Here is a 10,105-nt window from a genome sequence, read left to right as displayed (position 1 = left end):
ACCGAAATTCTTTTATTTTTAATATACTCACACAGGTTCGAGCATTCGTGATCTGTCTATTCGAATACTCTTCGGAATAAAGCCTCTTAGCTTCCGCAGCCCCTTCACCTGCCAGGAGGAAGTATGCAAAATTCACACTTTAGGTAGAGTTTAGAAGCATATCCACCTTCTTCGGATTTGTATAGGCCATCGCGATTTACCGATACCGATACCGATTACCGACACAAAAATATGCACTAACGAACATTTTAAACACAATCTCCGATAACTTTCTGGAGTTTTAAAAGCTCGATACTATTAGAAAGATTTCTAATAGTCGAACGTGCTGATCATCTTATTTATTAACCAAAATACAAAATACAAACTCTACCTAAAGTGAAAAATCATTAATTTTACACCAGTTTTGTGGGAGAGTTCAGTAGAGGTTTCAAGTAGTTATTAAAGCAAGTTTTTAACACTTTTTGTTGTATTTGTGAGTTTAGTGTTTAATTATTATGTGAAACATTTTAAATAATATTTTGCAAGTGATAGATTTGTAATGTTCAGATTCATAGATATTTGGAGTGTATGTGTAATGGTATATGTTGGATAAAAACTTCTAAAATGATTATGAAATACAAAAATAAGAAAATTAGGTTACTTTATCAGCTGTATTTACATTCCAAGTTATGAATGCGACTATGTTGTATAAACGCATATGAAAATTGTGATTGTGACTGTGCTTATGCTTAAGACAAGAGAATGTGGGTATGGTAGGAAGTGGCAACATTGCATTCTCTCCGAGATTCTCTCTATAGGCACGGTAAACGAATTTCCTGAGAGTGAACAGTGGCACTCAAAAGTTTTTCAAAATTTTCCGGAAAATGTCAAGAAAAATATAAAATTTTCAACATTTTTTTTTCGCAAAAAAAAAACTCATAGGCGTGTTTCTGGGGTTGAACTATACTACTGGTTAAAATATTTGCACTCATTTCTGGGACACCCTGTATAAAGATAAATTATAACCTCCTTAAGGCCAACTGGCAGTAAATACTATTAAAAAATAAAAGTAAAAGATGTCTAGGACTTGATCTCGTCAAAATTATCATCGATTGTGATTCTCCAGCCCTCTTTAAACTGTTTTTTTTGGATCGTATAGTAAAATATTTAATAATGTGTCCTAATATTACCATATCCCTAAGCGTATAAGAAATTCAAAACCAACAAAGAAAAAAACGCTTTCAAACGTTCTTTTCGAACAAGTTTGGGACTCCTATGTAGTTAGTATAACAAAAAGTAAGCTCTTATTACACCAATTCGACGAATTATCGAAAAAATGGCTGCACGAATGAATGCCCGAGTTCTTCCCACCGTTTAAACGTTTTGGCTAATGGTCCTTTAGTCTGTCAAATTGGTTAATAATAAATACTGGAAAAACGAGAGACACATGCCATTTAATGTATATAGGGAATAGGGCATTAAAATGATAAAATTACCCCCTGAAAATGGATGCCTTTGGAGACCCGGGGTTACGCCTACAAATCGTTTAACAGGAAGCAGACAGTGCCGTGTATGAAAACCGATGCCAAGGGAGCGAAACGTTAGTAATATAATGTACTATGATAATCTATACTAATATATAAAATCCTTAAGTGACTGACATACTGATTAATCACGATCCTGCTCAAACCACTCAACGTAAGAAGCTCAATTTTGGCATACAGGTTGATTCTAGGGTGTAGAGGTTCGATAAGGAGGGATTTTTCGAAATTCCAGTTCCAAGAGGGTGAAACCACCCCTCAAATATTACAATATTTTTTATTTTAAAAACGGTCAAGTTTCCGAAAAAACGCTTAAACACGTATATTTTATTTTGTTTTTTTACATATTTTAAGATTTTTTTTTAAAAATGTATGCAGGGTGTTTCGAAAAATCTGGTCATTGATTAATCACGATTCTGCTTAAAGCGCTTGACGTAAAAAGCTGATTTTTGGAAAACAGATTGACTTTAGGGTGTAGAGGTTCGATAAGAAGGGATTTTTCGAAACTCGAATTCTAAGGGGGTGAAACTATCCCTCAAACATTAAAATATTTTTTTATTTAAAAACCGTTGAGTTTTTCGGAAAAACTCTTAAACACGTATATTTTATTTTGTTGTTTTACATATTTTAAGATTTTTTATAAATTTATACAGGGTGTTTCATAAAATATGATCATTGAGTACCTAATCACGATTCTGCTTTTTAAACTGCTTGACGGTTAAAGCTGATTTTTGGCGAACGGATTGACTGTGGGGTGTAGAGGTTCGATAAGGAGGGGTTTCTCGAATCTCAAATTCCAAGAGGGTGAAAACGCCCCTCAAATATTACAATATTTGTTATTTAAAAAACGGTTAGTCTTTCGGAAAAACGCTTGGACAAGAATAATTTATTTGTTTTTTTACATATTTTGAAATTTTTTAAAAAATCATTCAGGGTGTTCCAAAAAGTTGGGTAATTTCTTAACCACGATTCTGCTCAAACTGCTTGACGTAATAAGCTTATTTTTGGCAAACGGATTTTTCGAAAGTCAAATACCAACGAGATGAAACTACCCCTCAAATATTACCAAGTTATATAATAATATCGCCATATTGTTTTTTCTCATGCTGACATAAATGTGAGAAAATGTTATCCAGTTTGTATGTTAACCCTTAAGTACTAACACCCCGTCTCACAGACGCAAAGGACTAGCTGGACATATGACATCTCCTCTCCTCTCCACTTCTAATTATCATCCAACTATGTAATTTCAATACGCATCAAAACAAGTTAAAGGCCGGCAGGGCAATTTGCGAAAGTGTGTAGTTTCCGAAATATTTTAGTTCAAACTGTCGATGCCGTCTGACAGACGAGAGTGTTAGCGTTAACGTAAGTTTTTTTTTAAATTTGTGGAATGAATCAAGAACCTAGTAGCTCAAAACATTTAAAGTATGGCAAGAAAGATTACAAGGATACTCTTCTAAAGTGGTTTGAAGGGACTGGCAGCGATAATAGCAAAATAGTGACAAAGAATCCGAATGTGGCAAAAATTTTGCCATAGAGAGCGATCATAATTCTGAATTCGAATTAGAAGGTAAAAAAAACGGTTTTTAACTAATATCTAATGGTATGTAGCTGTGTATGTTTTGATATAGATGATGAAAATATGGATGTGAACGATCAGTAAACTAATATCGAAGAAAGTGAAGAGAACAATTTGTTTGGAATGCGGAAAAAAGTGTGTAGGGAACAAGCCCATCTTTAGGCATTGTCATTTTTTTATTCTTTATATTTTCTTTTGCTTTTTTGTGCTTAATAGATAGGTTTTTATATGCTAAATATAATAATATATTTTTTCATTTTCCTTTCGCTTTTTTTTCTGTCTCGATGAGAAACAAAGATATGTCAAAAATCCAAAATTAGTACTTTATTTCAAAAATATAAAACATGTTCGCATAATATAAGCATTAGATATTTTTTTCCTGTAGTTTTAATGCTAATGATTCACTCCACTTACAAAAAATCTGTTAGACACGAACAAAATATGATTTTTTTTAATGCGTCTCTCAGACGGTCTGTTAGTATAGGCGCGACTATTTCAATATGTTAGTACTTAATGGTTAATGGAAATGCTTGCTTTGCTTTATCATCACCATTACAAATGATTAATTCAACGCGAACGAAGTCGCTGGTACACACGCTAGTTCACTATAATAACATGTTTTAATTTGTTGTTACTCTATATATAGTAATATTACAAGAAGTTGGCGATTTTAAAAGATAAATACACAAAAAACTGCAGATGCCCTTTTCACATTCAGTTTCGTATACTACGCCTCTGTGAAACACCGACGAAAATAAGAAAAAATAGGTGAAAACCTCCCAGCAATTTGTCCCATTTATTCCACACAGTCCGCAGAGCTCTCTAGAGCTCCAAAGAGAGGCGGCTCTAGGTTTAATATTGGGGCAATTTTCGAATAAATAGGACGATTAAGAGCGGCACAAATTATCCATCGTTCTGTACAGTGTTGTGCGAGCCTAGGATTCCGACAGATGGCGCCGGCATTCATGCTTTATCGCTCGCTTAATTCATCCTGTCAACCCTCAATGTCCTGCTATTCTTATTGGACCTCGTACAAAAACGATTATAAAGTTTATCACATTTATAAAAATCACTATTAATAGTGGAGTGCTTTAAGCCCTTATGGGATACAAACCTCGGAATTCGTTTACTGTGAACGAATTTTTATAAAAAAATTTGCATTGTATTGTTAATAACATAGGAGAAAAAATATTAAACGGCTCAGCCCTCAACAACTCGTAACCGTATACAACAGTGTACACCAGTGCAGACACGCACACTCACACTCACACAACCACACCTACACTAGTGCACACTGATGTAACTGCCTTCAGGCTTCATCAGTACGGTAAGGAATCAGGAAGCGAAGAAACCGATCCCAAAACACAAAGAAACCAGGAAGCAAACGATGCCACGAGGCACCGTGTGCAACCCAGGAGATGGAAAAACAAAATTGATGAAGAAACGAAAATAAAAGATGGAAAATAAAAGGAGCAAACGGGAGCCTAAAGCCCCAATTTGCAGCCAAGAACCAGAGTCGCCCAGGATTGTGGGCTTCGTCCAGAACAGCCGCGGAGGTGGCCAACAGCAACCCGCCGCAATACCCTTAGCCGTGGTACCAATATGAAAAAGAAATAAATAGTGAGGGAAATGTAACCTGGGCGACTCTGGTTCTTGGCTGCAAATTGGGGCTTTAGGCTCCCGTTTGCTCCTTTTATTTTCCATCTTTTATTTTCGTTTCTTCATCAATTTTGTTTTTCCATCTCCTGGGTTGCTAACGGTGCCTCGTTGCATCGTTTGCTTCCTGGTTTTTTTGTGTTTTGGGATCGGTTTCTTCTCTTCCTGATTCCTTACCGTACTGATGAAGCCTGAAGGCAGTTACATCAGTGTGCACTAGTGTAGGTGTGGTTGTGTGAGTGTGAGTGTGCGTGTCTGCACTGGTGTACACTGGTGTATACGGTTACGAGTTGTTGAGGGCTGAGCCGTTTAATCTTTTTTCTCCTTTTTTTACATTTCCCTCATTATTTATTTCTTTTTCATGTAATAACATATATATATTACAAAGTTTACCCATTTAAATTCGTAGCTTGTAGAATGTTTAGGAGGGGAGTTAATCACCGCGACCTTATAGATCTATTGTGTCTTTCTTGAGTTATAATGAGTTATAACTCATCATACTGAGATGAACCGCCTATTTAAAAATAGACATATTTATTTAAATTTAAAACATTCATTTTTAAGACACTCTGTATACATAAACAAAATTATTGATTTTTAAAAATATTATTCACAAACTAGGGAGAGGGAAATCAGGCGACGAACAGATGTGATAGATAATATGTTCTAGACTACCATTCGAGACGCATTGATATTATTTTGGTTCTTGAGTTTTGTGACAAAGAATATTATTAAAGGTAAAGTAAAAGTTTTCTCATTATTTAAGTAATGTTAACTAAATCATATTATTTTGTTTTCTTGTTGTAATTCTGTTCTAAAGCTTTTTCATTATTTATTTGATCTGACAAAGACAATATATAACATGTGTATGTATTTAATGGAATCTATTTATGCTGTAAATAATTTCAGTTTAAAAGTAATCTAAATAAAATCGTTTACTGTTCCTTCGTGCCGATGTTTGTGGTTTGTGAGAATAAGAGCCTTGTTGAGTGTACTCACAATTTTCGACCTTGCATGGGCGAATATCTTAGCTCGCAAAAGGGCAAACAAAAACAATTAATAAAATAATTCATAGAATAACTTACAATTTATTAAATTATAAGATATTGGCACCAAACCTTCAACTTTAGCGTCGATTCCGCAACAAGGGACTTCGTACCTACGGGTGGGGACCCGTTAAACTAACAAAAAACTCTTCAGTTTTGAACGATATAAATGTGGCATATTTTGAGTGTATTAAACTATAAACCTAGGTATGAGGACAGTTTCTATAGTATTATTTCTCTTTTATTAAAGTTCAGGACAGCATAGTTTGATTCTCTGGAATAGTGATCATGGTTTTCTCTGCCGTGCTCTTTTACATGTGAATTCCAGGCAGAGTACGGCACTCCTTTCATTTCATTTAATAAAATAAGTAGGGCTATTTACAAATTTAGTGTTTTATTTACATAACCTATTCTCCTCAAATTTCCCAAAATATTGCTTCTGTCGAGGCGCATCCGAGATAATCGCAATAAAAAAAATATTTAACACAACGTAGGTTCCTTTCTTTCTTTTATATTTCTTGTTATACAGTTGGCCAAAATATTACCTCTTCAACTTTGTTGACGAATTTGGGTTGTTACACTACAATACAGTCTCAGGGCTTTAACAAAAGCCAGTATCTGAGACGGCTCCACAGAGGCCAGCTCTCCATCCTCGACATCAGACGTACCAAGGTTCATAGCACGAATGGTCGTCGTCTCGGCGCACTCCAAACCTTTTACAAAATATATGTTTAATGGTAGTTCACATTTCAAAAATATTTTTACAGATATACAGGGCGAGTCAAATATATATCATTTATTTATTCGAGTTCAGTGAATTTGCTATAAAATTCCGGTTCCAAAAATACCTTAATACCATAGAGTATACTAAATAATGGTTTTTGAATTATGACCACGTCCAGGAACCTTCGTATGAGAACTTCTAATCGAGACGATCGATTATTGTAAGTTTATCGCTAAAAAACCGCCGTTTGCCAGCTTTTCAAATTGATAATGAATTGCACTTAAGGACGGTACATATTAACTAACAGACTACAAGAAGAAGATTAAATTAAGCAAATCTTATATCAAGAAGGCCTGCTTCGCAACCAGAACTTACTACATGTGTTGACTAGGCCCAAAAACAAATGCTTGGTCTTAATGTAAAAATTAGGAAAAAATGTTAGTGCCTTCTTTAAAACCGAATATTTCGAACAAAAATAAAGCTAATGAGATGAACCAAAAAAACAAACCATCGAGAAATGATGTATCTAGATGATAAAATTATTTTTAAATTTCTTGATGTTTTACATAATTTCACAGGGTGTTTCAAACTTTCACCAAAATATCAACATTTTGTTTTCCCTCGTATAATTAACAGATGGGGCGTTTCATTTTTAATTTAGAAAAATATTCTAAAAAGTCAAATAATTTGGCTACACACTGCTTAAAAAATCATCAAAGTCGGCCCATTAAAACAAAATATATTAACCTTTAAAATACATCAAAGTTTTAAGGTGCCCATTTTTCGTGCCGATGAATGTATTTCAAAAACTAAAAATTTTAGTCATATACTTTTCTAATGAAAAAAACCTTTATTTTTTTACTAGAATCCAAAAATCAGTTAATATATAGGGGAACAAAAAAACATAACTTTCATGTGTAACTTTTTTTGGGACACCCTGTAGAACTCTACATAATTTTAGAAAATTCTTTAAATTGACTTACATATGCTCACAAAATTTCACTTTAATACAAACTTTTGTTCTCCTTGCAAAAACCGCGTCGTATATGACGCGCCACCCTGTATAATTCGATTTCAGTCAAAATTTAAATGATTAGAATATAAGCAGAATAGGTATAGCTTCTGCACTAGATTTATTTATTTCAATAAATTTACTTAAATCTACTGATTATAAACTTAAAAAAACTCAAATAAAAACTTGAACTCTAAACGAACAAAATATAAAAGGAAGAAGTATACCAAAAAACAAAAGAATTAAAAATAAGATACTTAATAAAATATCATAATATACAGGGTGAGTCTTAAATAAGTCCAAATATTTTCAGGGTTGGTTTCGTTTCCCCTATCTGCTAAAATAAAGTGGTGGGGGAAGGTTAGATCTATCTTTAGTTAAATGTTAATAACTCCGGACTGGATAATAAGAATCCAACAAACGGGGGCTCGTTTAAAAGAGCGTTTCTTACCCTATATTATACCATAATAATAATAAGGTTTTGAACCTAGACGCTAGTATTTAGTTCTGAAACTAAATACGATAGTATAATATGTAATTTTAGCTGACAGTAAAGAGTAGTAAAAGCTTAAAATGTCAGCGAAAACCGCATCTTGATATCTTATTTCAAACCGAAGATATTAGCAAAATTATAATAAATACCAAAAAAGAAGCCCTTAATTACCTTATTTTTACAACACGGTATCAGTAGCCCTCTTGATCATGCCCATTCTAACAAAAAATAAGATAGAAACAGTTAGTTTATTTCAAAATCGACGATATACCAGGATACCATAATACCAGAGGCATTAATATCTTAATAATTAAGATATTAATTAGAGTGAACAAGAAACGATGCCTCAGTGAAGTTATGGTAGGCTTTGGAAAAGAGTTGCTTTTGACATAATAGTATAAACGTCAAATTCTTATTAGACCAACATTTTGATAGTATTGTTTGGCAGCGTTGTTTATCTTTTAATAATTGCTTTTTGAAAATGCCTTTATTATTTGAAGTAGTTGAAGTTGTTGGCTGTACACAGTTCTATAAACGTATGTATGCACTTGTTATTATAATGATGAATCCTGTTCATTTTTACGTATATTTACTCCGAACACATTTAAAAAATAAAAATCTATTTTTAAATTACATCCAAACAGACAAACAAATCGTTATCGAACGTTAACGAGAAATCGGAAAACAAATCCAAACTACATACTGTTTAAAGAAAACAATCAAAATGCATCCAGACCCCACACGAATATATACACGCACGCCTGTGAGCATATATATTCGATTTTATTTAATAAATAAACCCATATTTTTTTCCTTGAAAAACAAATAAAACGCGGTAACTACTGCACCGGCGGCGGTACTATAAAATATCTGGTAGAGTTTCGTACGGTGTAAGATTTGTATTTATTTGGACGGATAGTGTTATAGTTACAGAGAACAGAGAACTAACGTTTATAGAGAACTGGTAATAAGATCATTTTTTGCTACTACTAATCACAATAATTATAAATATGGATATTAGAAATATCGATAATAAAAAAAATCGATATTTTCACCTGTCCCTATTTTTTTAAAAACGTATTTTGCAGAAAGCGTCGCGATGCTTATCGAACGGAACACGATTTCGGTCACGGAAAATGGCGTCGTCGTCTGTCGCCGTGTTACAGGGGAAACGTAAATCATAACAACAAGTAGCCACGAAATCCTCTTTGTTAGGGGAGGAAGTTTGTGAGGAGGGAACTACCGGTCACGTGCGATGCTGGGGAAGCAAAAATGACAAACTAAAAAGTATTTACCAACCAGAAAATCAATTGAATATCGTTTCAAATGTTCTTCTGATCGCTAAACGTCTTTGACGCCGTTTTTTTTTCGATTATATAGTATTTCTAATTGATGGATACTTATTTTTCTGGATATTGGACAATAAATAATTTTTTTATGTATATGATTTGTGATTGGTGAAAAAACTACCTTTTTATACCCCTAGTAATAAAAAAAATGTTAAAAATCTTAATAGCAATGTATAAAATAATAAAATAGATTTCTACAAACACAATTTTGTCAAAATGTACTTCCTTTTGAACCACAACGATGAAAGTTCCGCATGATCGAAAAAAAACGGCGTCACAGACGGCTGGAAAATGACAATCGATGACAGTTTTGGCGAGGTCAATCTCTAGACGTCATCTACTAAAAATTGACATAAAACTTATCAAATATTAACGCTAGATTTTGTCAAATAATAAAGATCTACTGAAACTAAATAATAAAAATAAAAATATCTAGAAAAATGTCTGTTCGAGGGGTAGGCAACCTTAATAGTATTTTTAAGAGACATGAATTCCCTACTGAATATCGAAATAATATACGGGGTGTTTCATTTAAAATAAGAGAGTAACTTGCTTTTAAGAGTGACCAATGTTCAATATTAATTTTGTCTCACCCTGTATAACTTTTTGGGTCAAGGTTTAATTTGAATTAACATACAATGCTTATTTTAACTAAATATCAGGCCGTACAGGGTAAATTCCAATTTAGGTAGCTTTTATTGAAATTTAAAATTTGTTTTTCAT

The sequence above is a fragment of the Sitophilus oryzae genome, unplaced genomic scaffold, assembly GCF_002938485.1.
Source record: "Sitophilus oryzae breed Bouriz unplaced genomic scaffold, Soryzae_2.0 scaffold_358_pilon_pilon, whole genome shotgun sequence".
NCBI lineage: Eukaryota > Metazoa > Arthropoda > Insecta > Coleoptera > Curculionidae > Sitophilus > Sitophilus oryzae.
Note: the sequence above shows the minus strand (reverse complement) of the source record.